Source organism: Cupressus sempervirens, chromosome 10 (assembly GCF_028749045.1).
Source record: "Cupressus sempervirens isolate cs-2001-9-10 chromosome 10, ASM2874904v1, whole genome shotgun sequence".
NCBI lineage: Eukaryota > Viridiplantae > Streptophyta > Pinopsida > Cupressales > Cupressaceae > Cupressus > Cupressus sempervirens.
Genome location: NC_143127.1, coordinates 23,539,014 through 23,567,009, shown reverse-complemented (window position 1 = coordinate 23,567,009; position 27,996 = coordinate 23,539,014).

Below are 27,996 nucleotides of genomic sequence, written 5' to 3'. Positions count from 1 at the left end.
TTTATTGATTTAAGTTTACATTCTTGAAGTATATTATTTTAAGAATAGTGGACAACTATTTAATGTTGCAAATAGTTTATAGTAGAGGCCAAGCAATGGAATGATAAGGTCTAAATTTTTTTAAGTGATTGTTTCTTTAATTGGTACATTTGGACCTTGGGTAACACCCCCTCTCAGTTATTGTATATATTATAACAATTGGTATTAGAGCATTTTTGCTTGTAGAGAGGATTTTGGAGGTACTCAAAGCTAAGGATCATGGCATACAAGAGAGAGGTACCAAATTTGAACAAAGAAAACTTTCTTGCATGGAGAAAGTTGATGAGATTATATATATCTAGATTGGTGATGCTACATTGGAGTTTCTAGACAATGCATATGTGGACATAACAACATTCCCTTTGATTTTTCAGCAATTGAAAGAAAATAAAGGACATAATATGTCAATATTGGAGATTTCTTCAACCCTAAGCTATGATGAGTTTGATTACCTAAAGGAATGCAATAATTCATGGGATAAACTAAAGACCATCTATGGAGGAGATGATAATGTCTTGAGAGCCAAATCAAAAAGTTTGAGAGGTAAGTTTGATGAGATGAAAATGGAAAAAGATGAGAACATACTACAATAGTGTACAATAATCAAAGAAGTTATCAATGCTATTATAGGAGATAATGGAAAGATTGAAGATGAAACAATAATCACCAAGGTATTGAGAACTCTACTTCCTATTCTATCAGGGTTTTTTCAATACAAGAACTAATATGTATATTTGGTAATAACCTAACTCTAGAAGGTGTAATAGGTAGGATTACTTCTTTTGAGATGTCAAATTTGATAATCACACTCCTAATACTATTGAATTTTATTTTAAATCATAATTGGTTCTTAGCAAGAAAGGAAAAAGAAAATATGTGAAAAATGATAGTGATACTTCTGATGATGAAATTTATGAACTTGAGGCACTAATAGCTAGGATATTGGGAAGAGACAAAGGAGAATACAAAGGTAAAGTTCCCAAAATCTATTTCTTATGCAAAAAGGTTAGTAATATTGTTGCAAGATGTCCTAATAGAGAGGACAAGCACGAAAGAAAAGAAAGCAAGTGTAAAGGAAGAGGAGATGTCTGAGACTTCAAAAAGAAAAAGGATTACAAGGACAAAGGTAAGAAATATTGTTATATTGTTGAAGAAGAAAATGATACTAAATTTGAAAATGATGAAGAGGTAATCTATGTTGATATGCAAGAAGATTTTGATGAAGATGAGGAAACTACTTTAATCTCTTATGTGAATGAAAGTGACAGATGGATAATTGATATTGGTTTCTCTAATCACATAATTGGTGATAGAAGCAAATTTGAGGACATTGGACCATACAAGGGTGACTATGTCAAATTTGGTAATGATTTTCCATGTCTTGTGAAAGGTAAAGCAGGTTGGATAAGGCCATGATAATGGTTCCCACTTTTTGGCCAAGTTTGACACTAAAGTAGATATTTTTAACAAAAACTTGATTTTCAAATGCATATTATGACCAAATCATAAAGAACTTGATGATGATGTAAACTAATAATTTTTAGCATTTTCTATCTAGTTTCTAACAATATTTTAATATTTTTTAATAATTTCATTTGAAGTCCTTTTTTTCCTCCTCTGAGAAGTGCTTTATAAGAAAATTGATATTTTCAAAAAGTGATGGGTGTTTTGATCAACATAACTTTTTGTTAAAATAGGATAATTACAAAATTATTTTTGGGCTAGAATAGTATCATCAATAAGTAGCAAGTTTTTTGGTTTTGTTCAATTTTGTTAAAAATTATAGGTTTTATTTAGTGACAAAGTGACTCTAACAATAATTTAGAAATAGATTTCTTTTGATCAATATAACTTGATTTGTATATATCAAAATGCAATTTTTCTTGACTTTCTAGAAAACCAATACACATAGCTTTGATGATCATATTTTTTAAAAAAATTATTCTTTTCTTTTATATTTTTCCCAAGGCTTCAAATGGAGGTTTCTAAAATGATAAAAAAAAACCTATATTTAACAAAATTAAAAATAAAACATCACAATAAGCACAATATATGCTAAAAATATATTCATTGGAAAGCTTATGAAATGAGAACACATTTATAAACTTATTTTTAGAGTTTAAACTTATTTTTGCCATGTTTGAGCATTTGGGTGCCTAGGGGCTTTGAACGAAGCCCTTTGGTAGCCATTTTGGGTTCTAGGGGTTTCATTTGAAAGTAAAATCTTATCGGCCCAAAATAAAAAGTGTAAAACTAATTTGTTTGGTATAAAAAACAATTGTAGACTCATTTTTTTAATAAATGCACAAAAATCTTACAAGGAATTTACTGTTTTGAAGAAAAAGGAAGAAGACTCAAGATAATTTGAAATATTTTGTTAGCTTTTTGAAGATTGACTTGACAATTCATAATATTTTGAAAATAAAAAATGGGATGACAACAAGGAAGACAAAGTAAATATGCAAGAAATAGATCAACTGGTGCAGAACCGAGAAATTGTGAGAAAACTTTAGAAAATTATCACAAAATAAGAGAAGGTATGTACATGTGTAAATTTGTATAGACATGTATATTTGAAATTTTATAATTAATTTTCTAAATTTATTCATTTATATGCATGTAGGTCTTAAAAAACAATCACTGGACAAGCAAATACATGTTGAAGAAGATTTGATTCATGATAATCCATGACATGACAATCCAAGACATAACAATCCAAGACATGACAATCTAGGACATAACAATCTAGAACACAATAATTTAGGACATGAACTAATGGAACATGGAGAAAGGTTAGGATGAGTTTTTTCAAATTGGCATGGATAAATGCATAAGACTAGCGACAAGTGTAAAGAAAAATATCAGCCATAGAAATTTAGATCATTTACTTACAACGGATGTGGATAAATTAAAATTAGTTGCTAATATTAAATCTTTTAAGTCTTTCCAAAAAAGAGAGCTATGAATAAGATAATAAAAGGTATAGCAATTAAATTTGATGTTTTTGAAACACTTGAAAAAACTCAAGTACTTGCTTGTGTTCTTTTATAGAAAAACTTGGAAGAGTCATTAAAATTGCTAGGTGTAGAAACAACATCAAAAAAGAGAAAATTTTCTAACATGCAAAGTGATATTGTTGAAAATGTTATGAAAGGTTTGAGCTCTATAAGGAAGAAAACTCAAATTAAAGATAAGAGCACTACAAGAAGAGTTATGTTGCAATCTGGTGCATGAGCACATAAAGTACAAGAGCACAAGGAGGTTAAGAGTCCTTATATCATATATTAAATATTTTTTTTAGACATTTACAATGTGTTTGAGTCCATAAGTTGAAATGTAAAGGCTAGAGAAGTCATTTGTAATAAGTGTCAAAATTGTGCAAGCAGGTCTCAAATTGGTCAAGAAGGTAAAAATATGAAAGAATGCCTTATAAATGATTAAATTGATGTAAAATGTCCATTTAAGTCCATTCAAGTGTCCATGCAAATATTTGTCAAATTTGGACTTACACTTCAAAAGTTGTAATGTAAAAAGTGCATAAAGTGCATAAAAAATGTAATGTGAAAAGTGCACAAAGTGCAAAATGTCAAAGTTGCATAACAATTTAAAAGAATGTAAGGAGATAGTTTAAAAGGTAGTTTGGAAGCTATAACCAACCATTAAAAGGTAGTTTGGAAGTTATAACCAATAAAAAAAACTATAAAAATGGATGTATGGTCGAACCAAAAAATAATGGAAGAAAAATTCACATTTTAAACAAATTTGGTGAAATTCTGAGTTGCTATTTTGATTGACTTTTAAGTTTTAGTGTTGGTTCTAGGTCTTATATAGCCATGCACAACCTATTAACCATGTATAATCTACATTTTTGGATAGAGGGCTGAATAAGCTTCCTTCTCTTTTTGGTTTGAATTAGTTTCATTTATTTTTGAAGAAGTTATGCACATTTTAGTGAAAGTGGTTATTTATAGATTTTGGATTTCTTGACAGTAGTCATGTTGCAATATTTGTTACTGATACATATGGAAGAGTTATGAACTATAAATAGATTAATTAAATAGATATGTGAATTTAATTCAATTTGCTTTTGGTTTGAGTCATTTTCAATCATATTTATGGAAGCTATGATTGTTTTAGTGGAAACTAGTTTTTTAATATCTTCAATAGAGTTGCAGGCATAGATTTGCATGAATGTAATGATTTATAGATTGGAATAATTAATGCCTTATAGATTTTAAAAATAGACTCAGAAATGGTCATTTTTATATTGGTTTTGTTTCATTTAGATGTTTTTTGATAAAGATATCATTTTCCTAACACAGGGTTTTGAGTTTTATGTGAACATTTTTATAGTAAAATTGGGGCTTGATAAAAAGGTCATAAATTATAATTGGGTTGTTGGATTGGGATCAGCTTTGGATATGATTTAGAAGGAATAATTGTAAATAATTCAACCAAATGGTTTGGAAAGAAAGTTTTTGGAACCAATGTTATGAATAATGAAACCCAAAATAGACACCAGGCTATGGGAATGAGAGAATATTAAGCTTGGTTGTGTTTAACCTCATAAAATGCCTCTATGCTGAATGTTTTATCTCAGTGATATGTAGATTTGAATTTGTTTGAAATCCCATTTACATCAAATTGGTATCAAAACCAATGAAATATTTGGATAGATAGAATATGTGAGGAAAGAACTTGACCCATCTAGTTGCAAGAAGGAAAGAAGTTTCTGAAGAGTTTATGGGTAGGCAAGTAAGTTCTATCTAGACCATTCTTCGATAGAGGTACATCTAGAGTAGGGTGCTGAAAAAAACCACTGAGCAAGAATGGGAGCTGAACCAACAGATTGAGTATAAAATTGGGTAAGATGGATGGTTTGTGTTGCGTAGTTTTTTGTTATGCAACATTGCAAGAGATGGAGTTGTTTATAGCATCAAAGTGAGCAAAAGAAGCATGGAGAAAAGCTTGTTTCTAGACTATTCACAAAGCCATTTCCATGTGACATGACAATTTTTCAAAATGGGGAGTATGGTGTAGGAGCACATAAAGTACAAGAGCACAAGGAGATTAAGATTCCTTATATCATATATTAAAATTTTTAAAAGATATTTATAATGTGTTTGAGTCCATAAGTTGAAATGTAAAGGCTAGAGAAGCCATTTGTAATAAGTGTCAAAATTGTGCAAGGAGGTCTCAAATTGGTCAAGAAGGTAAAAATATGAAAGAATTCCTTATAAATGGTTAAATTGATGTAAAATATCCATTTAAGTCCATTCAAGTGTCCATGCAAATATCTGTCAAATTTAGACTTACACTTCAAAAGTTGTAATGTGAAAAGTGCATAAAGTGCATAAAAAATATAATGTGAAAAGTGCATAAAGTGCAAAATGTCAAAGTTGTATAATGATTTAAAAGAATGTAAGGAGATAGTTTAAAAGGTGATTTGGAAGTTATAACCAACCAAAAAAACTATAAAAATGGATGTATGGTCAAACCAAAAAAGAATGGAAGGAAAAATTCTCATTTGAAACAAATTTTGTGAAATTTTGAATTGTTATTTTGGTTGACTTTTCAATTTTAGTGTTGGTTCCAGGTCTTGTATGGCAATGTGTGGCCTAGAAACTATGTATAATCTATATTTTTGGATAGAGGGATAAATAAAATTCCTTCTCTTTTTGGATTGTATTAGTTTCATTTTTTTTTGAAGAAGTTATGCACATTTTAGTGAAAGTGGTTATTTACATATTTTGAATTTTTTGATAGCAGTCATGTTGCAACATTTGGTATTGACACATATGGAATAGTTTTAACATATAAATAGATTCATTGGATAGATATGTGAATATAATTTTATTTCCTTTTGTTTTGAGTCATTTTCAATCATATTTATGGAAGTTATGAATGTTTTAGTGGAAACTAGTTTTTTATATCTTCAATGGAGTTGCAGTCATAGATTTGCATGAATATAATTATTTATAGATTGGAATAAGTAATGGCTTAAAAATTTGAAAACTAGACTTAGAAATGATCATTTTAAAATTAGTTTGATTTAATTTGGAGGTCTTTTGAGAAAGATATCAGATTCCCAAGATAGGATTTTGAGTTTTACTTCTACATTTTTATAGTAAAATTGGGGCTTGATACAAAGGTCATAAATTATAATTGGGTTGTTGGATTGGGCTCAAACTTGGATATAATTTAGAAGGACTAATTTTAAATAATTTATCCAAAGTTTCTGGCAAGAAAGTTTTTGGAACAAATTTTATGAATAATGGAACCTAAAATAGAAACCAAGCTATGAGAATGAGAGAATATTAAGCTTGGTTTTGTTTAACCTCATAAAATGCCTATATGTTGAATGTTTTATGTCAGTCATATATAGATTTGGGTTTTTTTGAAATCCTATTTACATCACAATTTATTCTTGGTAGTAGTATACCCCAAAATAGACAAATATCTTCAATTTCATCACACATTAGTTTTAGTAGAAAAACCATTTCAAAATATATTAAGAGGAGAATGGTTTTGGATGATAGCACTTTGGAAGGAAATTGGGCAATTATATGTATAGCTCCTCGTAATGATATGATTGATGATAGAATAAAAAATTTGGTAGTATCATTTTGGAATGATAATAGTAGTTCTTCATGAAATACTAGAGACGTTCTTAGACATAGGATTAGACCTAATCTTTATGAACATCATACAAAACATTGGTTGGACATAACACAATATGAAATGTATGTCTCAATTTGTGATGCAGGAGCATCCAGAGGTATAAGGGCAATCCTGTGTCACCCAAAAAAAAAAAAGTACTTAGACTTAGTTTTTGTTTCATGTCTTTACATTTTTGGATACCCATTTGGGTCAAATAAAGGTTCCAACTCTCACAGTTCCACTATCAGTGTGTTTGAAAATCTTGAAAAAATAGGAGCATGCAATTTGGCCATCTTTTTGGTGACCTAGAAGGTGTGAATTGGCCAGATGAATGTAATTGTGATTTAGAGCATTCTAGAAAAAGAATCACGTCAAAAGGCCCCACGATTTGAAAGTTATTGCAATTTCTCAGGTTTTGGAGACCTCCTAAGAATGCTTCAAAGTTAGGTTTGGGGCATTAAATGACCTCAAAAAGGGTCAAAAAATGGGGGATGAGCAAAGCTTGTCCATAGAGCTATAGAGCGCTTTGAGAGCTTTTCAAAAATGTAAATAGTTCGTCAATCGGAGCTACGGTTCAAAAGTTATGCCTCCCAAAAGTTCGGCTACCGTTTCTGGATTCTTCTAGATTTGCATTGACTTCTAACGCAGCTTATGGAACCTTCTATTTTGTCGGTGGATGCCTACTAGCACTTTCTAGAATGTACTCCTAGTCCTTAACCCTCTGGGGTCTATTTAAGGAGATTTCTGGCATTGTAAAAGGCAGTTCAGAGTGGAGTTTGAGAGGAGGTGCTAAAAGGAGAAATATTCTCCAGATTTATGCTATTGTAAGCCCTTAGGGCATGTTTTGAAGTTTACTTTTCCTGCACTGTTTGTACTAGCTTATTTTCTCAGTTAATATAATTTTCCCTTTTCTGTTAGTTCCATTCTGTTCTTGGGTTGTGTCCCCACCAATTTGTAGTTCAAATCTTGATATAAAGATTGGGCAGATATTATTTAAAATATTGAAGCCATATAACTTATTGCTGTCATTATCATATTGAATTTGATCTCCACTATCAAGTTTATTGGAAATTTATATAAGAAACTTTTGTTTATAAAAATGCAACTCCTAGTAGATGAGGTGAGTTCATCTCATCTATTTTATGTGAAAAAATGCATTTGATCTTGTTGGTCAAATCAATTGTATTAGACAAATATGTGACACATTTTCTAATTTGGCTCTTTTTCCTTTGAATAATGGAGATATTGATGTCACAAAAATAATAACTTGCAAGGGTTACAAGTATGTAATGAATCAAACTAAATTGAGAAAGGATAGAAAAGATTAGAACATGTTGAAGAGGAGATGACTGTTGGAGCATTTATGGACAAATTTAAAAGTTTGATAGAACCATATATTCGTCATGCATACTTTGCAAAGTGGAAAGCACAAAAATTTCAAACACTTAGAGATAACTTCTCACTTGGAAGCATTTTATCAATTGTTGACTTTGTAGAAAACTATTTATTTGTTCATCAAAAGGCTATTTAATCAGAATACTATTTTTTAGGCCAAGTTGCTATTATGGTACAAGTATGCTAAAGTCCTACACAATTAGATTTGGATGGTATTCAAAGAATAGTTGAGGCACAAGTTATCAAAAAAGAATAACACTTTTGTCATTGGGTAAAATTGTAAGATTAACCAAATAAAAGTGACTAAATATACTACCAAATAAATGATTAAATAGATGAACAAAAAATTAGTTAGTAATAATTAGTCTCTTAACAAAAACTACTAAATAAATGACTAAATAGTTAGTTACTAATAATTAGTTGCCTAAATAAAAATAAATGAATAAAATATTATGACATATTTATAATAATATTTGATAAAACAATCATAGACTAATATATAAATTAAAGGTTACATTTCACTAGAAATGCTTATTGCTATTATGATTATTGCATGAGAAATCCATATACACCTGACTAATGCTAGAAATCTAGATTTTAGGTGATTTTAAAATCAAATAATGATAAACACTATTTATATATATTATAAAAGAATAAAAATGAAATAGAAAATAAAAACCAAAAAATTGAGAACTAGTTCTTCATTTTTGTTCTTTTGTAATATGTGTATTTTATTCTATAATAGTTTCAACATCATTGAAATTACAAGTACCCCAGTCCAACCCATAACCTATTGAAGCTTACAAACAAGATGGAAACATACATAAATAATTACCACCCTTACTCCCCATCCCTATACTTATATCATTTGACATCTACATAGGCATACAAATACTTCCCAATATGAAAAAATTAGGCCAAACAAGACTACTTCAAGAAAAATAAAATATTTTCATATAAAATCCCAATTTAGAATAGAAAATGAATGAAAATAAAAAGATAAAAAATTCAACTTACCATTGATGAAATGGTTGAATTTGATGAAAAAATCAATGAAAAAAAGAAAAAAGATAAAGAAATTCAACTTATTATAGTTGAAATGCTTGAATTTGATGGAAAAATTGATTAGGTACCTAAAAGGTTGTTGGAATTACTTTAGAATAACTAAGCGGGGTGGGGGCAAATCAGTTATTCAAGGTCCAGATGTATAAAATATAACTTTTTCACAGTTCAGTGAACCCATAAAACATTCATACCCATGCATGCATTCATTGTGTATTTACTAAAACTTATATGTTATTATCAAATCAACTTGTAGAAATGTAAAGCATGAAACACAACACATTCATCATCACATTTGACACAATGATTTATGTGGAAACCCAATTTGGCAAAAACCACCAGTAACATGCTACTCATTTTCACTCTTTTGAAGTGATGCCCTATGAAAGGCCAACCCTGTTAAAGTTTACAATACACATTGTTAAATGTGACCTGGTTAAGGGATTTCAATCACCCTGTTAAAAGTGAGCCTTGTTAGAGGACTTTAGGCCATTCACTTGGAATGCCACCCTATTAAATGCTTTTATAATGACTATTAGGTCAACCTTAATCCAAAGGATTTACCCTAGGCTGATACAATTGTTAGAGAGTAATAGTAGAGTTTTGATTTGATGCTACTTACAACTTCACTTGCAGATTACAAATCTCTATTCAGTCCTCAATTTTTCTTGGCATTCAACTTTGCATCTCTGACAGCTTGTTCACCCTTCAAACATTCATCTCCTTAAGTCTTCTTGCTTAGTATGCCATTGTAGACTCTTCTCTTAGGTCACTTGATGAAGAAAAACTCTTAAATCCTTCTCCTCCTTAGGTTCTCGCACATGACACCAACCTCTCTAACCTTTTTCTTTATGACCAGACATTCCTATATAAAGGAAATTAGAATATTTTTCCTACTTATTATTTGTAAGAATTTGGCTTAGGCCAGAATTCACCCAAGAACTAAGAACTCAACACAAGCACAATAGTAGACGAATAGAGAGAGAGTATGATCAGAATGACAATATTCATTTAATATGCCATATATGCCGCATCAAGAGTACACTAGGAGTGCCTATATATAAAGGCCTTTGGAGAGCTTTTAGAATACATAGAAGTCAACATCATGATAGGACATACAACTAGGCACATGTCCACCAGATATGGGTTATTCTCCATTAAGCACAAAAGTAAGTGCGATGATGTGAGGATAAGCCTACAATGGTGTCGCATGCAAATCAGTGGTGTAGAAAACATATGCTAAATTAAGAGTGTGAATAATTGTGTTGTCAACATGAAAACTTAGTGAATGATGCAAAATCCTATGTTGTAGACACCATGTGCATAATTAGAGTTATGTACTTCTATGAGAGTACATAAAATCCTAAGGGTCTCACCTAAACAAATAATGCAAAATAATAAAATAATGCATTAACCTAAGTAAACTTAAGTAAGTGTAAATAGTAAATAATTATTTACATTGACACCCCCCTTAAGTGCAACTTAGGAGAATTCCCTTAATCTTACACAATCTAGGATGCAATGCATGATGCGTCCTAGCTACTAGGCCATGTTAGGTACCCATGTACATAATGCAAATGCAATCTCTCATAAAGTAGAGAAAGAGGGAAAACCTCATTGGAAAAACCCTCTCCCAAAAATAGAGATAAAATGATGCATGGATGGATGAAGTAATCAAGACCCCCCATTACGACATACATCCAATATATACATAAGAGAATGATGAGAAGAGGAAGAGAGATAGGATAGGCTCCCCCCCAAAGAAGAATGTGAACCAGTGGCTAATCCAAGATCCAAGACTATAGAATGGTGTTCCTCCCCTTAGGAAGAAACAAGGCCAAGGGTACAAATGAGATACTTTTTTTTTGTGAAAAGAATCCCATGGATTAGAGATGTCTCTAAAACCTACTCAACTAGCTGAAGAACTTGTCTCAAAGAACTGTCTATGTACTCAACTAATGAAGAAGCCCTCTGTAACTACTGATCATAAGTATCCATAATCACTTCAACTTGTAACGATTGATCATGTAGAGAATGAACAAGAGGATCAGATGAAGCCCTTGTGACAACTAAAGAAGGTATTGCTACATCAAGAAGAAGAGGTAGATCATCAACACTGTCCCCCAAGTCTATCACTAAAGTTAGACCTAGAAGACTGGATGTACCCTACTATGTTGGACCTATCATTTTGGTAATTTATGCATGTGGACTGAACTGAAGTAGTGACCTCTCACTACAAATTTTGATAGAACCCCATGTGTTTAAATCTGTTGAAGCACTATCGCTGGTGTCACTATTAGTTTCCACACTGTATGATGTGCAGAGAGGAGTAGAGGACAAGCTGGGTGAACTTTCCTCAAAGTGAACATCCTTCTCCACAAAAATCTGATTTGTCTTAGGATCCAAGAGTCTATATGCCTTTACACTATCTTCATAACCAATGAAATTAAAAGGCTGAGGTGACTATGCCTTGCATCCCTTGGAAGATATCTTTTCCCATGTAAGACAATTGAAGATTCTAAAGTGTGTTAGAATAGGTTTCTTGGTGCACCATGCCTCAAAATGAGTTTTTCCATCTAAGGCTAGATGAGGAGATCTGTTAAGAATGTGAATGGTGAGATTTCTTTGACTTCTAATGATGGATCTAGAGACTCGGCTTTTATCATGCAACTTTCCATAGACTTAAGAGTGTGAATCCTCAAAGCTACAACATCTGTCTTATGCAGACTGAATGCTGGTGGAGTTTGAAGATCAATGCCCTCAAGTCTGTAAAAGTCTTGAAGTATTCTATTCACATACATGCTTCCATTATCCATTCAAAGAACTTTGATGGCTTTCTTCAACTTCTTTTTGACATGAGTCTTGAAGGCTAGAAACTTGTCCAACACTTCATTCTTATTATGAAGAAAATAGAGCCAAGTGTACCTTGAAAAGTAATCAATGAAAGTCAGTATGTAGCAACCTTGGCTAATTGCAAAAGGACCTACTTATACCATGTGAACCATCTATAGAACAACTAGTGCTCTTGAAGGCTTCCCTCTCTACAACTTCCCCTCTAGATGCATATCCACTGAATCTATTGAACATTCACCCTTAGAAAAGTTGATTTGAGGTAGACCTTTGACCATTTTGTATGTGCAAATTTGCTAAAGGTAGCAGAAGTCAAGATGACCATACCGCTCATGCCATAATTGCATGTTTGAATTTGATTGAGATAACAAGGCCTTTGAAGGAGACTTGGGCAGAAAATGAGAGAAAGAGTATAACCTCTTGTTATGATTCACTTTCCCCACTACAACCAAGGAATCATCTTTAAGACTGTGCACTTGTACTGAGTCTAGAAGGAACTCAACTCTATGTCCCATCTCCAAGGTTAGTGATTTGGTAGATTGATACAAGATTTGAACTTAGGTTTGGAACATAGAAAACATCTTGAATCTCTCCAATTTTCATTTCCTTTCCCTTCAACTTTCATTTTACTATCATCTCCCATGAAGATGTGTGGTACATTTGATTGCTTCATTAAAGAAAAATCCTCCTTTGAAGAACCCATGTGATAAGAGGCACCTGAGTCAAATATCCATTCATTTGAAGAATTTGAATTTGCCATGAGTGCTTGACCTTTGCCCTTTGAACTTGAAGAAGACCCTTTATCCTTATAAGTATTAGGCAATAGAACATTATGTTTCCTCATGATGTTTGTCAATTAATTAATCTTTTTAAGATAACACTCATGTTCTTCATGACCCAATTTCTTGCAATAAATACACTTCTTCTTCTCCTTATTGTTGTCCCCCTTCTTGTTGGAATTCGAGGACTTTCCTTGTTGATTAGATTGTGGTGTTATCTTTTTTGCATCCTCTTATTTGTTCTTCCACTTCTTCTTACTCTTTCCTTTGTTTGAAGATTGTCCAGCTGAATTTTGAGAACCCTCATTGTTGGCCACCAATTCTTTAGACTGAGGTGATTTGAGAATCTCCATTGATTTCAACTTCTTTTCTTACATATCCAATAGATCAACATATTCATCAAAAGTGACTTTCTTATAGGCAGACCCTAAGGTAGTCTTTGAGGTGTTAAAAGAAGATACAAATTTTGAGTATTCTAATGGCATCTTGTTATGTATGAGATAGATCAATCTATCATCTTTGATGGAACTCCCACAATTTGTAAGCTTTGTTCTTAGTTCATTCACCTTGATGATGAAATCCTATATTGAATCATATGACTTAGGATCTAAGGAGACAAGCTCATCTTCAATTTTGAAAACATCCTCTTCAGACACTTTATCATAAAGGTTTTTGAGGGTATCCCAAGCTTCCTTGGATGTAGAACACTTCTTAATTTGATACATGATCTTATCATCAACCTCCAAACATATATCACCTAGGGCATTCCTATCCATTACTACCTATGTTGAAATATCACTTGCTAATACCTTATCACCTACTAGTTTAGGAAGAGTACCATCTACATATTGTGAAACTAAATTATGCATTAAGTGATACCACATTTTGATGGACCATGTAGCATAGTTATGAAGAGTTAATTTAGGAAACTTAAAATTTTCCATAATGCATAAAATGAAAGAAAAATGCAAAAAAGAGAGAACACAACACTAGGAATACCCCCCCTTTTCACTAAATCAAGAAATGCCCCCCCCCCTCCAAAATAAATGCTTTGGGCACTTTATTAGTAGTGCGATTACAATGGCCAACTTGCCCATTTTGGCCTTTGTGGACTTCTAATTTTGCTTGTTACAACCTCTTAATAGATTGCAAATCTATAACCTTACAATGTGCTACAATTTTGAAGCATTACAAAGAAAAGAAAGACCCCATTGCTGAAAGTGACACTTTGTCCACACAACCTTATAATTTGATGGCAGATCTAGAAAGTAGACAAAAAATAATGCACTTTCAAAAAAAATGGAACCCATTTTTGACTCTAGATGTGCCCATACAGAGTGTTTGAAGTTGCAAAATGCATAATTATGTAGGTATAGTCCCAAAAAAATGCAAATTTTAACAAATCTGTGTACCAAAACTTGAAAAAAGCTACACCACTAAAAAGTTTAGAAAATTCTACCCAATTTCAAAAAAAATTGCACCTAAGCTGGAGTCCAGATGTTCAAGTTATGGCCTCCCAAAGTTAGACTGTAAAATGCAAAATCTAAAATCAATTTGGAGAGGGGTTGCATCAACAACAGATGGGGTTAAATTTGACAGTCATATGGCCATCACAGTAGTTCAATTTTTTTAAGAAATGATGGTTAGATGACTCTCAAATTTAGGCTTAGAAAATGATGATGTCAATGTGCTTTTACCCCTATGATGACATCAACATGATGTCACGATAATGTTAGCATCATAAAGTATTGTACAGTCTTGTACGACACTATACGAACAATGGCAGGAAAAAATGATGTGTCCTACCATGTGTCGATGATTAAGTTGCTGACTAGGATGATGATTGCTTATGTGTCAAGGTGTCTGCGATGAGTCAGCAGGGTTGACTGTACATCTGATGTGGACTATAAGTGTACTATCATAGTGGGCTAGAAATTGCTATGTGGAGCCTCTTCATGTGCACTATGTGGGTTTGAGGTGGATGTAGGTGTGTTGGATGTCAATGTGTCTAGTGTTGGGCAAGTTTTCCACAATGTTGAATGGAAAGATTGGAGATCAGACTTCTTATTCACCATTTCTAGAGATGCTTTTGGGTTGACAGAATATGCTATCAGAGTGTATCAAAGATGTTGCCAGAGATTGGAGATAGTAGGTAGCAGCGAACACATAGATTTTATGCAAGCACCAGTGATAGAATATTCTGTACTGAAGTATCTTCCACAGGCCAAATTTAGTTTGTCTTATCCCACATGCATGGGGTTGGAAAGTGCCAAGCACTTTAAAAACAAACATGTTGAGTTTTGTAAATAAAATAGAATCTATTGGAGGTCTTGTCAAATATTATATGGCTTTTGTAGGTTATGTTACTTCAGCCCCTTGGGTAATGTGTGGTATTATGTTGGAAATCTAATTGAAAAGCTCATTGTTGAAGACCAAAGATGGGAGATCATTGTTAAAAAAATGTTTTCAATCATTTTTTTGTCATTAATGTCAAACCTGCTATTTGTAGGGATGATATTTTCTTATAGGATCCAAGTACTATCACTTAGTTGATTGATGAAGAGGATTTGATCAACAAGATGTAACAAGAGCATCTAAGGGAAAGGTTGAGTTATGATGTTGTAATGAAGTGCAAGGATCAATTAAGACAATGCTTAAATAATGTATTGATAACATACTCAAGGATATAGAGGTTGGTCACACTTAGAAACATTGGAGGAAGAAGTTGTAACAAGGTGGTATGCAAAGCTTAAACTAAGATCATTAGTGGATGTTGAGAAAGTTAGTTGAAGCCTAGAAAATTCTCAGTTGGAGCTAAGAAATAGAAAATTGTAGAGTGTGCCAAGTGAAGATTAGGTGCCAAGCATTAGAAAATTCTTAGTTGGTGCCAAGTGATCTTTAGGTACCGAGCATTAGGAAAAATACAGTGGGCACCGAGTAACATAGTATGTGCCGAGCACTAGTATTTCAATAGTGCTAAGCTATTGCATTATTTCAAATGATGAAGATTCAAAAAATTTGAGCTGATGTAGTGGTTACATTGAATTTTGTGAATGAGTCAGAGGATAAGGATGATGAGCTGGTGGCACAGAATCCTATGGAAACTATTTTTGAGCAAATTCTAAAGGATTATTCAAGAAGTTTCTAGAGGAAATAAAATATGGGTTAGATGCAATGAATCCTACCTAATCCATGCAAATTAAAATTAAAGGATGGAAGAATCAAGCATCAAATGGAACTCCAAGACTTCTATTTAAGAAGTCATAGACCAAGAAGCATAGAGCTACTAATACTATTGTTGCTAAAGAGCCAAATCTACGAAGTAGTTGGAAGGATGTCAAGGAGAAGACATCTAGGAGAAGGAATAGCACAGAGGCTCTGCTTCTACAAGTGGTATTAATTCAAATCTTAACAATAAATAAATAGATCAATAAAATGACCATACCCAAACTACAAATCAAGGCCTCTGGGTTCTAATTTGCAATTTTTTTTCCTCACGATCAACTTTCACCCAGCATAGGCAAATTTATAGTTGATCTTCACTGAATCAACGCTCTAAATGAAAAGGTGAGGTCAAATTTGGCTCTAGACACTCCCAATTTTTGTGGATCCTTTGGATTCATGTTGAGGTGCTAAAGCATGAATGGTCTCGAATGACTATATGTAGAGAATCTCCCTCAGTCCTGATACCATGTAAAAATTTAGCTTAGGCCAAAATTCACCCAAGAACTAGGAACTCAACACAAGCACAATAGTAGATCAATAGAGAGAAAGTATGATTAGAATGATGATATTCAATCAATATGCCATATATGCCACATCAAGAGTACACTAGGAGTGCCTCTATATAAAGGCCTCTGGAGAGCTTCTAGAATGCATAGAATTTAGCATCATGATAAGTCATACAACCAGGCACATGTCCACTAGATATGGGTTATCCTCCATTAAGCACGGAAGTAAGTGCGATGATGTGAGGATAAGCCTACAATGGTGTAGCACACAAATAAGTGGTGTAGACAACATGTGCTAAATTAGGAGTGTGAATAACTATGTTGTCAACATGAAAACTTAGTGAATGATGTAAACTCCTGTGTTCTAGACACCATGTGCATAATTATAGTTGTGTACTTCTATGAGAGTACACAAACTCCTAAGTGTCTCTCGTAAATAAATAATAAAATAATGCATTAAACTAAGTAAACTTAAGTAAGTGTAAATAGTAAATACTTATTTACACCAACATTATCCATTGTCCAAATTAGGGTTTTTGGATGGATTAGGTAGGATATTGTGTATCTATCCTATATCTTGTCTATTCTAGAAATTTCTCCTAGATTCCATTTGAATTCATCCAAAAATGGTTCACATCAAATTCTATTTCACCAGCTCATCAACCTCCTAGTTCACAAGTTCTAATAGAATAAACTTATCAGCTTAGATTTGGCAAATCTTTGATCTATGTCATAATGTAGTAGCTTGACATTTTTAAACTTCTGATGCTTGGCACATACTGCATTACTTGGCATCAACTATAAAATCACTCAACATCAACTAAATTTTATTGATGCTCAGCATCAACTAAATTTTACTGATGCTCAGCATCAACTAAACTTTACTTAGCATCAACTAAATTTTACTGATGCTCAACATCAACTAAACTTTACTTGACATCAACTATCTTTCTCAACATCCACTAGATTTTTCTTTTACTTAGCTTGAACTAACTTTTATCTTAGCTTGCACTAACTTTTCTCGACACCTACTATCTACTCGGTCAAGCTTGGTAGAAAAACTTTGTTTAACTTATTCTTCTAAACTTTCTAAGTGTAGCCAACCATTTTGTAACCTTAAGTAGATCATCAATACATCATGTCATCACTATCTTGACTGATCCTTGTACTTCACTACATAATCATAACTCAACCTTTCCTCTAAGTGCTTCTGTTACATCTTCTTGATCAAATCCTCTTCGTCAATCAACTAAGTGATAGTAATTCAATCTTAGAAGCAATTATCTTACTAGCAAAGAGAAGGTTTGACATTAGTGACAAAAATATGATTGAAACTCATAATCTTCTTCAACAATCACCTTCTCAATAAATCTCTTTTTCAATGATCTTTTCAATCAAATTTCAACAATCTCCCTCTTTGGCATTGATGGCAAACCAAACTAATCAACCAAGTCAATCAAATGATGAACATCTTGTTCAACCAATCTGAATAGATTAAAATAGTAAGGAAATATCAAAGAAAGAACTTGTATTCCTGCCTCTATCAACAACTTCCATCTTTTTATTAGGTTACAAAACTCTTCCTTAAAACTCCCTCTTACTAGTTAGATTAGGATTTCTCCCTCTTTCTTTCTAGCTCTTTGATAAATGTCTCCCTCTCTTGTTTTGACTTGATTCTTGATATCTTTTTGCCTCTCTAATCAATAGATTAGTTTAGGACTTTCTCCCACTTATCTCTTACAATCTTCTTCTAATGATGATTAGTTTAATTTCCTTTCTCCCTCTTTGACAAAAATGCCAAAGACCTATACCAAAAATTTGTCATCTTAAAATATGCAGATAAAAGCTTTGTATATTCTTCATTTTCTCCCTCTATCACATTGCTTTTGACTAATTTGAAGTTTTAGATCCTAAAGTAAGATCCACTGCATCAATTTGTATTATATGAATATCAACTTGTTTGATGCAGGGCACTTCTTCTATTTCTTAGATAATCTTTGATAGGGGTATCACCCTTAGTTTACCTCTTAGATACTCATGAGCATCCTTAGGTAATGGTTTTGTGAAGATATTAGCATTTTTCTCCTTTGTGTTAACATATTCCATCTTCAACTCTTTGTCTTGAACTAATTCTCTTACATAATGATACTTGATTACAATGTTCTTTGTCTTTGTGCATCATTGGATTCTTTGATATATTGATAGCACTTGTATTATCAAAATAAAATATCACTGGTTCTATGATTTCTTTTTTTATTCCTTTGAGTAGCTGTTTGATCCATACAATGTTTGTGCAGTTTACAAAAACAACAATAGATTGTGAAGTACAACTCTATTTCTTACTTGTCCATGTAACTAGTCTCTTGCCTAAGAAAAATGTTCCTCCATTGGCTCTCTTTCTATCATCAATGTTTCTAGCCTAGTCAACATCAGTGTAGGCTCTTAAGTCAAACCTTTCATTCTTCTTGTAGTATAGACCAAACTCTTCTATCCCTTTCAAACATCTCATTATCCTTTTCATAGCCATTAAGTGATTCTCTCTGGGATTAGTAGAGAATCTTGCAACTATTCCTACAACTAATGCAATATCAGGTCTGCTATATACTACATATTGCAATTTTCCAATCATAGACCTATACAATGTTTGATTTGCCTTAGTTGAATCATCATTCTTTGACAAATTGTGTCCTATCACCATAGGTGTACTTCCTAGTCTAGAATCCTCTAGTCCAAATGTCTTCAATATCTCTTTGACACACTTTGACTGAGTGATGCATATACCATGACTAATTATTAATTAACAAAGGATGGCACCTTAAAATAGTAGGGCACTCATCCATTAGCCAAAAAATCAATCGAGGGTGCCCTACCATTCTATAGGGAGCCATCCAATAACTAAGAAAATAGGAATACTTGCAATCCCACAAAGAATTTGATTTCTCCAAACATAGACATTTCAAATTCTTGCTTCATCTAATTTGCAAAATCTTTACATAAAGCATCTTGTCCTACAAATATGATATCATCAACAAGTATTTTAGATAGAAAAATACCTATCTTTTTCTACCTTTATGTATAGATTGTTGTTATCATTAGTTTTTTCAAATCCAATCTTCATAAGATAAGGATGAAGTCTGTCATATCATGCTCTTGGTGCTTTCTTCAATCCATATAGGGATTTATATAGTCTACATACCATGTTCTTATTGTTATCATCAAGAAATCCTTTTGGTTGTTCTATATAGACTTCCTCTTCTAGTATGCCATTTAGAAATGTAGATTTAACATCCATCTGATAGACTTTGAAACCTTTGTAAGCAACATAAGCAAGTAGAGTTCTTACTGCTTCCATTCTTGCAATGAGATAAAATGTCTCCCCATAGTCAATTCCTTCTTCTTGTGCATCTCCTTTGCAAGATAATCTTGCTTTGTTTCTTGTCACTTCACCATTCTCATCTAGCTTGTTTTTGAATACCCACTTGGTACCAATCACATTTTTGTCTTCTGGTCTAGGAACTAGACTCCATGTTTTGTTCTTCTCTATCTATTGAATCTCCTCTTCCATGGCCTTGTACTAGTCTATTGGAAATATAAGAGGAGTAACTAAGAGGGGAGGGGTGAATCAGTTACTACAAAAATAAATCCCAAATCCCTTAGATGTCAGCACAAAATGCAAACAGGTAATTGATTACTATTGAAGCTTGGTGAACACACAGAATGCTATAACTCACTAATAACTAGACTAGCTCAGTAAATGATTATCATATAAACCTTTAGATGTTACCTATGATTACCATTACTTTAACTTAGTTTCAAACATATAAAATAAAATAGCATGAACACATTTGACACCAGGATTTAATATGTAAACACAATTTGGGAAAAACCACCAATAGCAACTAGTTATTGATTTTCACTCTTTTGAAGTGAGTCCTGTTAGGAGCCAACCTTGTTAATGGTTACAAAACACACTATTAGGTGTGACATGTTAAATGATTTAATCATCCTGTTAGGAGTGGCTTTGTTAGAGGTCTTGATAATAATTCAATGGAATTGCCACCTTGTTAGAGGATTTGCAAATAGCTATTAAGCCAACTTTGTTAGAAGATTTAGATCACTACTACAATGGTTAGAGAGTAACAATGAGATGACCTGATTTGAATGCAACTAAATTGTTGATTTTAGATCTCTATTATGGCTTGTACTTGATCCATGCTGATTGAATATAGCTTTGCTACTCCACATGGATATTTTGCTTATCCTTCAAATTCGCTTCCTCTACTCATCATTAAATCTTCAATCACATCTTCATAACTCAAAATTTTCACACTTTGAAATCACAACTTCACCTTATACTTATATCTCCCATTTTGTCAAGTTTGCTCAATTAAAACTTAGAATAATCAACATTTACCACCTTAGTCAGCTAGAACCAATAGATAAATCAATTAAGCTTAATACAAAAAAATAAGAAAATTCTTCGTTAGCCAACCTAGCTTGGTAGAAACTAACTCAAAAATGACTTCCTTTGTTAACCAACAGAAGCTCGGTTAACACTGCAAACTCACAAAAATCCTTTGGCAACAAAGTGAGCTTGGTTAGAACTGGTTCCATCGTGTTAGAATTCTTTAGAATAACTGAGAGAGGGGGGGGTGAATCAGTTATTCAAGGTCCAATAATGTTCAATAAAAACTTTCTAATAATACAAAGGTGAATCAGAAGTACTATCCTTTTTACTTTCTTATCATGCATGCAATTAAACATTAAACAATCATGAAATGTAAACATGCATCACACCATAACACAAAGGATTTTGGTAACTTAGAAACACTCCAAGAACAAGAAGGTAAAACTGGGGTGGGGATGACACCCACAAAATAACTGCACAATTGATTTCAACCACTTCTAATGGTCTGCCCTGTTAAAGGCTACAACACACTGTTAAATGTGACCCTGTTAAAGGATTTCTACACCCTGTTAGGAGTGTTCCCTATTAGAGGACTTAAGAACATTCAACTTAGAATGTCACCCTATTAAAGGATTTACATAGAGCTGTCAGGCTCACCCAAGTCCATGGGATATATAGTCACCTTCTCAAAAGAATCTTTTATCCCTCTTTAAGGATCTACTATCCTCCTCTTAAAGATCTCCTATCCTTCTCCTCAAGATCTCCTATCCTTATCTTGAGGATCTCTTATCCTTCTCCTAGGGATCTTTTATCATTTTCTTGAGGCTTATCCACCTAGCTGTTAAGTTAACCTAGCAATGTAGGATTTCAATATCTAATACAATGGTAAGAAAGTATTAGAAAGGTTTTGACCTGATAAAGATTGCAACTTTAACCTTGGAGATTTCAGATCACTCTTCAGTTCCTTTCTTTTCTTGGCTTTTCTCCCTTGCAGTACTGACAGCTTGTTCACCCTTCAAGATCTGTCTCCTTGAGTTCTTCCACTCATTATGCCAATGCACTCTATGGTCACTTGATCAACTTAGAGTCTTGATTTTCTGTTCTTACTCCTCACTGTGTCCTTTTCTTGACACTTCACACTAGCCTTCTTTTGGTTCCTTCACATGACCACCCTTTTGACCAACTCCCTCTTGCACTTTTTTGATCTTTGACCTGTAACTCCTTATAAAAAAGTTTTTTACTTCATTTCCCGCTCAAATCTTGATTTGATCTTGAGAAAATAGTATTGTTTTCCCTCCAAACTGCTACTTCTAGAAACTTCATGATAGATCCATTAGCATTCTTCTTGAATTGGTTTGCATGGATTACATAAAATTTTGTGACATCTACTCATCATCCTTATCATCTAACTAATTCACAAGATTCGATGTAACAAACTTATCGTCACTGATCTAGCGAATCTTTTAACTAAACAAATCATGTAGCAACTCGACATTATTGGTTTACTGATGCTCGACACCTTCTATGTTACTTAGCTCCTACTATTTTTTTACTGGCGCTCAAAACCTATAGCATTTATGCTTTTCTCGGCACTTGAAGACTCACTCGGCATCCATTACCTTTTTTTTGATGCTCGACACTTGAACAATTCTGTGTTACTCGGCACTTGAATAATCACTCAACTCACACTAAAGTTGAACTTACTTGGCTTCAACTATGAATTCACTCAGCTCTAACTAGCTTTCTCGGCTCTCTCTAATGAACTTAATTAGGCTTTACAAATGACTTAGTTAAAACTTACATCTTTGATGTGTCTTAGTGTGTCCATGCTCTGTGTCTTAGAGTATGTCATCAATACACTATTTCACCAATGGCTTAGCTAATCCCTATACTTCATTACAACATCATAACTTCAACCTTTCTCTAGGTGCTCTAGTTACATCTTATTGATTGCCTCCTCCTTGTCAATCAACCAATTGATAGTATTTGGATCACTTAAGCAATTGTCATTCTTGCAAGTAGCAAGTTTGACATCAATGACAAAACAATGATTGAAAACATTTTTTACTAGTTCTATTATTTTTCATTCATGATCCTTTCAATCATTTTCAAAACATCTAGCTTTCCTTTGTTACTTGAGTTAGCTTGGTTAACACTCACTTTCTGCAACTTTTCCTTCGATGCCCGAGTAAACTTGGTAGACACTATTTCTAAACTAGGCAAATACAAGAATGCTTAGTAGACACTAAAAACTATCTTCACTGCTTGAGTGAGCTCAGCATATGCTGATTGATAATGATATGAAATTTGTGTCACATCATAGACAACACATAATTAACCAGTTGTATCCAATAATTTCCCTCTTTGGCATTAATGGAAACACAACATGTCATAACACAATAAAATTTTGGATTTTAGACTTGGAGCTCCCTCTATTAGTATGAGATCTTTCTTTTACTAGATTATTTTTGCAACAAATACTACCAAGTTCATTCAAAAAATTCTCCCTCTTTTAGCATATTTTTTCTTTGGAAGACTTCTCCTTCTCTGGTTTCTAACTTTATTCAGGTTCTAAATATTTCTCATAGATATGACAATAAACTTCTCCCTTTTTGAAAACACATGCCAAAAATAATAATTCTATGTATTGATTCATTTGTAATATGCCCTTACCAATTTTGGACCAACTTATTGATCTTCAATAGGTTCTGGTTGATGCATTCACTAAACTTCATTTAATGAATTTCAGATAGGGGAATGACCCCTAGCTTACCTCTTAGATACAAAAATGCATCCTTAGGTAATGGCTTGATGAATATGTCAACAATATGTTCCTTTGTATTCACATATTCCAATCTAACTTCTTTATCTTTCACTAACTCTCTTAAGAAGTTATATTATAGCAATATGCTTTGGTTTGGAGTGCATTACTAGATTCTTTAATATATTTATTGCACTAGTGTTATCACAATATATGACGATTGGATCTTTGATCTCTACCTTCATTCCTTCCAACAGTTGTTTGAACCAAACAATTTTAGAGTAGTTGACTATTGCTGCTACAGATTTTGCCTCTACTGTGGATTGAGATGTACAATTTTGCTTCTTGCTTTTCCAACATACTAGTTTTTAACCAAGAAAGAATGCTCCACCACTAGTGTTTTTCTGCCATCAAGACTTCCTACCCAGTTAGCATTTGTAAATACTTTCAAGTCCAAATTTCCTCCAAGTTTATACCATAAACAATAGTCTTCAATACCTTTCAGATACCTCATGATTCTCTTGATTGCCATTATGTGATTTTCCTTAGGATTTTCTGAGCATCTTGTCACTATTCCAACTACTAGAGCAATATTAGGCCTTGTGTGTACTACATATTGAAATTTTCCTATCATTGATCAGCATGTGGTCTTATCTACTTCTTTGGAATCATCATTTTTGGAGAGCTTATGTCCAATAGACATAGGTGTTCCAACTGGTCTTGAATCTTCCATTCCAAATTTCTTCAGTATCTCCATGATATACTTAGATTGAGTGATGTAGATACAATTGTTGTTCTATTGTATTTGCAATACAACAAAGAAATTTATTTCACCAAACATGGACATCTTAAGTTCTTTAGTCATTTCTTCTGAGAATGCTTTACATAAGTCATCATTTCCTATAAATAGAGTATCATCAACAAATATTTCTACCAACACAATCTTCTTATCTGGTCCTTCCTTGATAAACAAATTGTTGTTATCATTAGTCCTTTGAAAACCAATCTATACCAAGTAATTGTGGAGTCTTTCATACTAGGCTCTTGGGGCTTTTTTGAGACCATATAATGCTTTGTGTAATTTGCAAACCATGTCTCATTTGCTAGTATCCACAAAATCTTTTGGTTGTTCAATGTAGACTTCTTCATCAAAAATTCCATTCAATAATGTAGATTTGACATCCATTTGATATACTTTAAATCCTCTATGTGCTACATATGGTAATAAAGTTCTAACACCTTCTAGTCTTGCTACAAGAGCAAAAGTCTCACCATAGTCAATACCTTCTTCTTGAGAATAACCTTTGCACACTAATCTTCCTTTGTTTCTTGATACTTTTTTAATCTTCATTCAACTTATTTCTAAATATCCATTTTGTACCAATTACATTTTTATCCTTGGGTCTAGGAACAAGAGTCCAAGTTTTGCTCTTTTCTATCTGTTCTATCTCTTCATTCTTTGCTTCAATCCACCTTTTATTTTCTAGAGCATCTTTAATACTTCTAGGTTCAAATTTAGCAAGTAAACATGTACCTTTTAATTTGATTCTTGTCATTGTTCCATCTAATTTGTCTCCAATGATCTGATCAGGTGCATGATGTTTTTTGACATATCTTGCTAACAAAGGCTCCTTGGTCTTTGAATGCATTTCACCATCTTCTTCTTGAATTTAGTTTCAAGATCGGGTCCTTCTATCTATGACTCAGTTCCATTAGGCTCAATTTGAACTAGCTTGGTAGCCTCTAATTGTGACTCAGGTCCTTGCAACTTGGGTTGCACTGATTCCAACTTGATAACTATTAGAATTTTTTGGGACTCGAGAGATGAAGCTTCTTTTCTCTCAAATAGATTTGGTAGAGTATTAGGTTCATAGTAAACAAATCTTCTATAGTGATGCATGATGCTCCGAAGATGGTTCTATATCTTTCTTTTGACATCAAAGTGTGGGACACACTTTTCTATCTACCAGGGGAGTCTGATGCAGGAGCATCTTGCATGGAAAAATTAAATCATTAGAAAAAAAAAAAAAAAAAACAAAAATTGTGGAGGAGAGAGAAAGTGACGAAAATGGAAGGAAAATAATTAAAAATAGAAAATAGGAAAAGTGGAGAAAAGAGGAATCTCTATTTTCAAGGTGCATGGGTGGCATAAATATAAAATAATAAAAATAGTTGTCATTCCATTAATCGAGGTGTGTAGGTGGCAAGTTCCTTAAATCATGCATTTAATATTTTTTGGGTGCTTAGTTGTATTTGGGTTGGAATTTAATATTTATTGAAAGGTAGTTGTACTTACCTTTTATCCCACATTGCTTGTGTTTGTAATGTCTTGGGTTAGAAGTGCCTATTTAAGCAAGGCTTATAATCGTTTGTAATGAAGTTCAAGAAATGGAAGCTCTTCTAATGGAAGTTGGAGAAATAGAAGCTCTTCAAGACAAGCTCTTCAAGTAGAAGCTCTTCGGATGTAATTTCTTGTAGAAGCTCTTAGCGAGCAATCTCTCTTATATTGTAAGAATTTGGAGTTTTTCCATTTGGAGAATATTCTAATGATTTTCAAGTATTAATGGAAGTTTTATGAAGCATTTTATCATCTCTCTCTTGTCTCCGTATTGTTGCATTTTTGGTTGTGATTCGGTACAGGTGGTGTGGCCTGTCATCAGTGGTATCAGAGTAGGAGTTCCTGAGCGTGCAGACAGATCGCCGAACGTGAGGCAGTTTGCACTAGGACCTTGAGTTGGGTGAAGTTTGTGCAAAAGTTCTTGATTGTGTAGACAAAGCACCGACTATGAGGTAGTTTGCATGAGGTTCTTGTTTTGGATGAGATTTGTCTTTTCAAGATTTGATTATGGAGAAGAGAAAGAAGAAGATGACTTTTGTGATTGGATGGATTCTGAGGATTCCTCGACTTGAGAAATTTAGAGCAAGAAATCAACAGTCATTGCTAGTTGATTTAAAGAAGCAAGTGAATGAATTAGAAGCTGAGTTGTGGAAACGAAGAGCACATCACCAGAAAAGGGATGTTGATAATTTCTTGGATGTGGAAAAGAAAGATGATCTAGTGGAAGAGCAAGTGGATGAAGAGAAAATTATTTGCGAACCTAAAGTTGAAGAAGATGAACAAAAAGAGAAAGAGCATGAAGATGACAAGATTTATGAACCTGAGATAGATCAAGATGATTTGAAGATTGCAGCAATGGAGGAAAAGTATAGTTCCTTCATTGGAGATCAAGCAAGTGGAGTAGTTACATGCATTGTTGACAACATGAAAGAGGCAAGAAAAGATGAATATGTCAAAGAGATTTCTACTTGGATAGAGTTCATTGTGAAGGAGTATTTTCAGTAGCAAACAGTTGTTCCAGCTAGTTGTTGGAGAAGAAGAAAGAAGGAAATATATCGGCGTCGGATACTTGTTCCAGCTATGTGTTGGAGGAAGAGAAAAAAAAAATGTCAACAGTGGCTACTTCATTTTGTGAATCCATATTCACAAAATTTTTCCTACCATGGGAGTCGGATGCAGGAGCATCATGCATCAACAAAAAAATAAAATGTGGAAGATTTGTATGTTGGTTTTCTTGTCCCTATTGAGGTAGAAGCTTATGGTGAAGATGAAGATGGTTCTATATCTTTCTTTGACATCAAAGTGTGGGACACACTTTTCTATCTACCAGGGGAGTCTGATGCAGGAGCATCTTGCATGGAAAAATTAAATCATTAGAAAAAAAAAAAGAGAGAAAAAAAAAAAATTTGTGGAGGAGAGAGAAAGTGACGAAAATGGAAGGAAAATAATTAAAAATAGAAAATAGGAAAAGTGGAGAAAAGAGGAATCTCTATTTTCAAGGTGCATGGGTGGCATAAATAGAAAATAATAAAAATAGTTGTCATTCCATTAATCGAGGTGTGTAGGTGGCAAGTTCCTTAAATCATGCATTTAATATTTGTTGGGTGCTTAGTTGTATTTGGGTGGGAATTTAATATTTATTTAAAGGTAGTTGTATTTACCTTTTATCCCACATTGCTTGTGTTTGTAATGTCTTGGGTTAGAAGTGCCTATTTAAGCAAGGCTTATAATCGTTTGTAATGAAGTTCAAGAAATGGAAGCTCTTCTAATGGAAGTTGGAGAAATAGAAGCTCTTCAAGACAAGCTCTTCAAGTAGAAGCTCTTCGGATGTAATTTCTTGTAGAAGCTCTTAGCAAGCAATCTCTCTTATATTGTAAGAATTTGGAGTTTTTCCATTTGGAGAATATTCTAATGAATTTCAAGTATTAATGGAAGTTTTATGAAGCACTTTATCATCTCTCTCTTGTCTCCAT